At 41.6% G+C, this 8,370-nt stretch overlaps 3 non-coding genes across 3 annotated transcripts; all 3 read right to left on the bottom strand.

The window, feature by feature from the left end:
• Positions 1-775: 775 nt before the first annotated feature.
• LOC132008590 (small nucleolar RNA SNORD115) lies at positions 776-853 on the bottom strand. Its single transcript, XR_009401673.1, has one exon. It is a non-coding gene; the product is annotated as a small nucleolar RNA SNORD115 (small nucleolar RNA).
• Positions 854-2,334: 1,481 nt separating this feature from the next.
• LOC132008588 (small nucleolar RNA SNORD115) lies at positions 2,335-2,416 on the bottom strand. The gene has a single exon (XR_009401671.1). It is a non-coding gene; the product is annotated as a small nucleolar RNA SNORD115 (small nucleolar RNA).
• A 4,561-nt stretch (positions 2,417-6,977) lies between these two features.
• On the bottom strand, positions 6,978-7,058 carry LOC132008589 (small nucleolar RNA SNORD115). The gene has a single exon (XR_009401672.1). It is a non-coding gene; the product is annotated as a small nucleolar RNA SNORD115 (small nucleolar RNA).
• Between the last annotated feature and the right edge of the window lie 1,312 nt (positions 7,059-8,370).

An 8,370-nucleotide genomic window follows, 5' to 3' on the forward strand; every position in this document is an offset into this window, starting at 1 on the left:
TGCTCCATCGGCAGCCCAAGCAAACATCGAGGGCTGTACTTCAGCAGCCTCTCAGGCTCCCAAAGTCCTTGGGAGTCTGGTGCCTAGGGCAGGAGCTCTGCCCGCTCCAGCCCCAGGAAACATGCGCTGTGGGTGGTTCGAGCAACCACCACTCGCTGAGGGGGACAGAAGTCCCTGATGCCAAGCGTCTCCCGACCCGTCTCCTCTCGGGCGCACAGGACACAAATGGAGGTCCAAGGGCCACGCGGATCTATGGCAGCATCCCCCCGGGATCCAGTCCCGGCCAGTCCCGTGGCCCAACGTTCACGTTCCCTGCACCTGGGATGGCTCAGGGGAGCCTGATCACGCGCAAGCCAACGCTCTGTGGACAACGGGGGCCTCCACCAGTAGCTCTGTGGTGGAGCCAGAGTCCGTGCCCTGATTCTGGCTTCGCCGGTGACGCCCATGGCACCTGCCATCTCCCGCCAGGCCCAGAGTCTTCCACTCACCTGTCATGGCCAACGCTGCACCTACCACCTGGCGCCCAAGCCCTGCTGCAAGACACAAGGAGACAAGGTTTCCTAAGGCGTGGCACCCAAGAAGGTGTCCTGAGAGAGGGATTGGTTTTCTAGGTGGCATGCCTCATCAACTCAAGGGGTCCCCTGATGTGCACAGACAGTCCAGGGCTGGAGTCGATAGCCCCAGGAGATCATTCTCCTCAAGCCCCCAACTGCAGCACCCTTCTAGGTTCCCGAGGGTCTGGGGGATGCTGCTCTTGGCACAGAGGCCTCCTTTTGGCTCTGTGTTATCCTATTAAGCATAATTTTTAGGTCTTCTTTTCCTTTGCTACCATATTATTTCTTTTCCTTGGCCCAGGATTGCCAGGGCGATAAGTGAGGTCCCTTTCCATCCAGAACCTGTTTACTGTGAGTGCTTTTTATAGAATGCCGTGCCCTCAGTACTGGAGACATTGTTCCTTCTGCTGGTTTGGTGCCAAAGTAGAATTGTATTTCAGGGCTAGGATCCTTGGCTTGGACATGGGTTTAAGAAGAGACTGATATACCACACGCCTTCTGGGTCCACAAGGAGTGCAGTTTCCTGGTTCACCGATGCTTATTCTTGGGCAAGCCTGCCTGATGGAATGCATGGCTCCCTCCTGATATTACTATTGCTGAGTCAGGCTTTAGAACATGACCAGGCACTCTAAGTTCTTGAGTACTCTCCCCTATCTCTGCATGTTTCTCAAGAGAAGGGTGCCAGCTCTGATAGTTTGGGTGTACTGTCACCTTCCCATGGATTGGGCTATCTCTAGTCCAGAACCAGGCCTTGACCAAAGTTTGCCCAGGCACCCATGTTCTCCATCCCTGAGGAAAGAATCTCTGGCCACTATACACCATAAGAATAATTTATAGTGTCCATGGCTTGCCCTGGACAATGGTCTTGACTCTCACCCTGTTGCACTACTTCTCCAGAAACACACCCTGAAGTATTGATGGCCTGGGTCAGAGGCTCAGGCCCGATGCCGGCTATCATCTGGGACTCACTGTTTCCTCCCCAAGGTCTGGTGGAACCTTTCTGTCTCACGAGCACAAGGAATCAGCAAGAGGTGTGTTAAGCAGGTTTACAGTGCCCCAAACTGTTTGAGAGTCAGTTGCAAGTGACAGGGGGTCTGACCTCTCCACTGCTGGGAGGCATGGGAAAGGGTGGGGCTTGAGTAACTACCTGCAGCTGAAGGAGACAGAGGCCTCTGATCCCAAGGGCCCACGCCCACCATCCAGAGGCCCATGGCCCACACCTGTAGACATCAGTAGCCCTCAGGTGTACACAGGCCTATGACATCATTCCCACCCTTTTGAGTTTATGTCTTTGACTCGCCAACATTTCACTTCCTCTGCACATGGGATAGCTCAACGGCATGCGTTCATGAGAAAGCCAATGCCATCTGGAAAATGAGTGCTCCTACCCTAGGCCAATGCCATTATCTGAGCCAATGTCCTGATGTGGGCTCCCTGAACCCACCACAATGGCATCTGTGGTTTCTCTCTAAGCCAAAGACTTCCACTCACCTCTCTTGGTTGAGGTTGTGATGAGGAACTGGCTACCAAGGCCTGCTAATGACTCAAAGAGAAGAGGGTTGCTAAGCCATGGCTCCCTAGGAGTTGTCCTGGTAGGAGAAATGTGGTGGTAGGCCAGGCCAAATGTATGAACACCTCATGGGCACCTGGAGGCCCACGGGCAAACCAGGGTCACAGTGGGGAGTCTCAAGTGATCATTTGCCTCAAGCCCCCAACTGCAGTGCTCCCCCAGGGCCCCGAGGATCTCAAGGATGCTGACCCTTACATGGTCCCCTGCATTGGGTCTCAGCATAATCCTATTGAGCATGATTTTTGGTCATCATCACTCTCATTGAGACAACGAGAGCTCTCATCATTGACCCTACTAAGCCAGTGGTGACACATGAGTTTGCTGCCCACCAGAACCTGCTTACCGGTTGGTATTACTATAGATCTGCATGCCCCATGGCTCAGGAGACTTTCGACCTCTTGGAGGGGCTGAGCCAAGCAAGACTTGGCCTTAAGTGTGGGAATCCTCTACTGGGACAGGTTCTAAGGAGAGAATGATTGGCCAGCTGTCAAAATGCCCTGCTCCAGGGCACCTGCCCGCAGCCAGGAGCTGCCATTCCTGAAGGCCTGGCAGGGAGTGGCCAGGCCTGAGGCTTACCCGCATACTACATGGGACTGAAAGGAAGGAACAGGGTACAGGAGCACCAATGCCCATCCCTGGGCAGCTCAAAACAACAGAGCACATGGCTCCCATGGGAGCCTAGCCTTGCTGAGGCAGGCCCCACTATGTGGTCCAGTACACAGAGCTCTTGTAAGGTCCCTGGAGAAAGGAATAGGTCAGCTGTCAAAGCTCACTGCTCCAGGGATCCTGCCATGTGGCCATGATTTGCCATTCCTCAACCTTTGATGCCTTTAGCATGACCTTCGGTCAGCCTTGATAACCCTGGATACCTAAGTGAAGAATAGAATTCCTGAAAACCTATGCCTTTTCTTTTATCTCCTATGAATTGGACTTATTTCTCCACTGTGGAATTCATGTCTTGGTAATTCTGAACTGTGGAATTCATGTCTTGGTAATGCACCACCACTTAGTGGCACACTGGCTTCTTAAATTTACATTTTATGGGAATAATTTGCTTGGTCTTAGATTTGGTAGCCCTAGTTTTTTTGGTCTGTCCTTGGACTTTGCATTGAATATGCCCCCTGTGACATTCATGTCTGTACACTGTGCTCTTGTGACCATGGTTTGATAGGGCATCCAGCATCGTGGAAATTCTCCCTTGCTCACCTCTGCAAAGCAGAATGCCAGGCTTACTACAGAGCCTGATGCCCAGGTATGCACGATTTTGTGCCTCTTCCTGGAGTTTGGTAGTCCTGCTCTTGTATGAGTGTGCTCATTTTCTTTCTGGTCAGAAGTAATCTGCATAATGAGAAGTAAGATAATTGTCAGAACATTTCCATCTGCATTGATTTTTATGTTTTTTTCTTTATCTTTAGTACATGAATATGTTCAGAATAAGTGAACCAATGGATGTATAATTACAATGTTGTATTATAGAGGGCACCGATTGCATGGAGCACTGGGTGTGGTGAAAAAATAATGAATATTGTTTTTCTGAAAATAAATAAATTGAAAATATTTTTTAAAAACAGCAAAAAAATACAGTGTTATAGCAAATCCATATATATCTACTTTCTTAAAAACAGGGTAAGTTGGTCCCTAGTGTTTGTTTATGTGCATATATCTATCTATATCTTTATCTCCATCCATCTATAACTATATAGTGTCATAAATAGACCTAGTTGTTCTGATTCAGTATTTAAACTGTTTGCATTTTTAATGATTTTACGTCTTAGGAACACTAATTTTTAGTTTCAATTTCGCTTTTCTCCTACAATAATTTAATATATTCCAGAAACTTACGAAATGTCATTGTGACTTTATATGTAATTGTTTTACAGTAAAACACTTTTCCCTTCATTATACTTGTTCCTCATATCAAGTAAACTTTCAGTCCATTTTTCAAAAGCCATGTTTCTTTTCTTAGTATTGCCCTTCTGTATCCTGATAACAGCATTTAAAATGTGATTCATATACCCTACCATATCGATGCACAGGTGAACTTATGTGATCAAGGAAACATGAGGTCATGAGGGAATTGCTTTAATATTCCGAAGAACTTTCTTATTTATTTCTACAAAATTACATTTGAAATAGTTTTTGTATTCCTGTTTGTTTCCTTCTTTAAGACATACATTTTCCCCAAATAAGTTTTCTAGGTACTTTGGGCACTGGTGCCCTTATTGGGTAAAACTTATTTGGTGGGAGTTCCTATTATGAACAACTGACAATACCAAGAGCTCACAATTTTTTTTGTTTCTTTTTATTTAAATCCAGTTAGCCAACATATAGTGTATCATAGTTTTGGATGTAGAGCTTAGTAATTCACCAGTGCTCCTCACATCTCATGTCCTTCTTAATGCCCATCACCCAATTACCCCATCCCCCACCCACCTCCTCTCCAGCAACCATGTTTGTTTTCCTATAGCTCTGAGTCTTTCATGGGTTTTCCCCATCATTTCTTCCCATCAGTTTTCCCTCATTTCCCCTATCATCTTCTGTGCTGTTTCTTACATTCCACATATGAGTGAAACCATATGATAATTGTCTTTCTCTGATTGACTTATTTCACTTGGCCCAATACTCTCCAGTTCCATTAATGTCAATGTAAATGGTAATATTTCATACTTTTTGATGGCTGGGTATTTTCTTAAATTGTCATAAGAAGTTTCATCAATCCAGTGGAGTCATAAGTTAGCTATCTGAATTCTTTTCAATGTCATCCAACTGAGATCCATGGGACGAATTTTTGCATCTCACCATTTGACCACCATGGATGTCAACCTTTTCTAGAAGATATCTGAGACTCAAGTGCAGACTCTTGCTCTTGTCATTTCTGAGCTGTATTTGATGTATTTTCCTCAACCTGGACATATAATGACTTGTGTCATGTTTTCCAGTGGTCAATGGTCATGTTTTCCAGATATCTTCCTCTGCTATCCTACACATTTCTTTGAAATTAAGAAAGTTACACTTTCCAGAGATTCTCTCATGTCAGGATGACACAGAAAGAAATAAACCCTCTATTATTTAGTTTTCTGGAAGGAGTCAAATACATTTATTGCCTTTACATGGGCTTCCTTTATTGCTCTAGTTTTTGTGTCCTGTATCTATAATCATATGCATCAACTCACCTCATGTCTTATGACAACAATTGCTTGAGTGTTCAACTGAAGACATAATGAGGGGAAAAGGTATAGAAATGTTCTGAATGGAGGCTCCCTTGAGGAAACATGGATCATGTAATAAAGTCTAAAATATGAACATTTGTTAGGTACATGGAATCTTATGAACATGGCATAGCAGAAGGGATTGCCTTGAGGTTATCTCAAGTCTGAAATTCCATTATTTCCCCAGTGATAATGCATAAATGAATGAATGAAATATTAAGAAATTTATAAACTAATTAATTAATTAATACCTGAAGAAATAAATTCAAATTTACTTTATGAAAATGCTGAGCACCATTTATTCACCATAAAGGAGAAGTCCTTTTTTATAAACAAGCTTCTAGATTGGAAAAACAGTCAAGTTGTGTCTGGTAAAATCAAGATTGCTATTGTCCATTTTTTGTCTACACAGCAGTAGTGGTATGTGGATAATTGGGCTTGATTATTGACCATGAACACCCATAAAATGACTTTGTAAAATTATGTAGAATTAGTTTTATGGTGTATTGAAAATGTGTTCACTACCCATCACTGAGGTAAAACCTTGTATGCGGCATTTTAGGTCATGGCTGAATATACATTATTTTTGTTCTGACTCCTCTTTCATGTTCTTACCAAAATCTTGAAATCAGCAATGTATATTTTTTCTTTGTAATATATATCTTTATTTCTGTACTTGGGCAAATAATTTCTCATGATGTAGGTGATAACATGGCTCCAAAAATCTCAATGTCAGATATATAAGTACTTCCAAGTTGTTTTTGTTTTCCTTTATTGTGTCATCTTCTAAAAGATTTGTGTCTTGAGAAGAAGAACTTCAAATATGAAGTTAATGTTTCATTTGGCAAAGCTAAACAGATTAATGGGCCAATTGGGAAAAACTGGCATCACCAATAACCCACAATTCCTTAAAACAACATTTCAAAGACCTAATAATCCTTGTGGACTACCACATACTTATCTGAATACTCAAGTGTCTTTTAGCCAAGACCCATCTCTAGATGCCATGGGCATGATCCTTCCTTAGAGGAATTTGTTTTGAGTATACGATGAAGATGCCAGCAGTGATTATCCCTTCAGTATATTAGAGTTAATTTTCAACCTGTGCACAGACAGATAGTAACATTTCTTAGGGATGAGGGGCTGGGTAGTGAAGGAAATATTTCATCCATTTGGAGAGTGATCCATTTCAGGTATAACTAAAATGTTTCCAGCGATGCTATCTCAGTTGCCTGACTCCCAGACAGAAATCAAACATCTATAGCACTTAGCTTTCTGAAAGTAGTCACTTATTTGTCTTCTTAAGTCAGACCTCTTGTATAGTCTAATTTTCTGTGTCACCTATATCTATGATCAAACACATCCACTCAGCTTGAATTTTAATGCAGCAGTTAAATTCTTTCCAGAACTTCCAAATGAATAACATGATGAGAAAACTATAGCTAAGGACCAGGCTTGAGGATGGCCCTCTGTAACTAAATATGGCTCACTGAATATAGCCTAAACTTGAGGATGTGTTGTGGTCATGAAACCAATAAAGAAGATTCCCTGTAGGGACTTGTTGCCTGAAAACCAAAAATCCATTACTCTAGAAAGGAAATATATGGCTATTCAACCTTTTGTTTTGGCATTACTGACTTCATTGTGCCTCAATGTAAAATTATTGAGCATGATTTTCAGGTCATCATTTCTCTAGAAGATAAAAAGTGTTCTCATCTTCAATCCAACTATGGCACTATCTGTCAAATTACACACTTTGACTTGTATATGCTCATCAGTGATAGATTTTGCAATTTGTGATGCCAGAATACACATGACTTATACCATATGCCATCACGAACACCTGGCTGACATAGGTTCATTCTGTGGCAACAGCCAAACAAGGATCTTTTTTTTAAGAGTCATTTTCTGTGTGGACAGTTGTAAGACCTATTATAAAATGTTTTACTACATTTCTCAGGGTCTCATGATTTATCCATACTCTACATTGAGCAATTATAATCATTTCTGGAAAAAAATGACTTCTTACAGAGTTGATGCAACTTCCATTCACCAAGCAGAGAAAGGACAACATATACAGGTTTCTTAAGTTTGGATAAACATTCAAATGGTGTTTGTAGACATGGGAGAGATTCATTGGTCAATTTTATTTTATCCAATATAGTTCATGATTTATTACATATAAACTCAAATAAAATTTTACTCTTTCAGCCATATGAAACTCTGGATCTAGAAATCAGGTGTCAGGACACATGAAATTATGATCACTTTATGAATCTTTTGGAACCATGTAAGGAACTTTTCATATCATGGGCAATAACCTGTTGTATTATGTTGTAAGTCCTCTTCAGTGTCTTACAATCTTGACAAAAACAGAATAAATGAAAATATAATAATTAGTGTAAATATATACACTTTTATATTTAGACCAAAGAAACTCACAAAATGGAGTAGGAACCATAGCTCTGAAATATTCTCATATACTTTAAATAAACTTTCAGTAAAAAAAGTAATGTTTTTTTTCACTTATTATCAGGAAAATACAAATAAAAATCAGGATGGGATACCACTTCACACCTATCAGAATGGCTAAAATTAACAATATGGGAAACAACAAATTTTGGTGAGGATACAGAAAAAGAGTAACTCTCTTAACACTGTTGATGGGAATGAAAACTGGTGCAACCACTCTGGAAAACAGTATGGAGCTTCCTTAAAAAGGTAAAATGGAACCCTATAATGCAGCAATTACACCACTGGTTATTTACCTGAAGGATGAAAATAATACTCTTTTGAAGGGGCAAAAGCATCCCAGTGTTTATAGCAGCACTATCAACAATAGCCAAATTATGGAAAGAGCCCAAACCTCCACTGACTGGTAAATGGATGGTAAAGATGTGGTATGATATGTTCCATGGAATATTACTCAGCCATCAAAAAAGAATGAAAATCTTGCCATTTGCAATGATCTGGTTGTTGCTATATTGTATTATGTTAATTCAGTCAGAGAAAGGCAAATACTATATAATTTCATTCA

This window comes from Mustela nigripes, unplaced genomic scaffold (assembly GCF_022355385.1).
Source record: "Mustela nigripes isolate SB6536 unplaced genomic scaffold, MUSNIG.SB6536 HiC_scaffold_436, whole genome shotgun sequence".
Classification (NCBI taxonomy): domain Eukaryota; kingdom Metazoa; phylum Chordata; class Mammalia; order Carnivora; family Mustelidae; genus Mustela; species Mustela nigripes.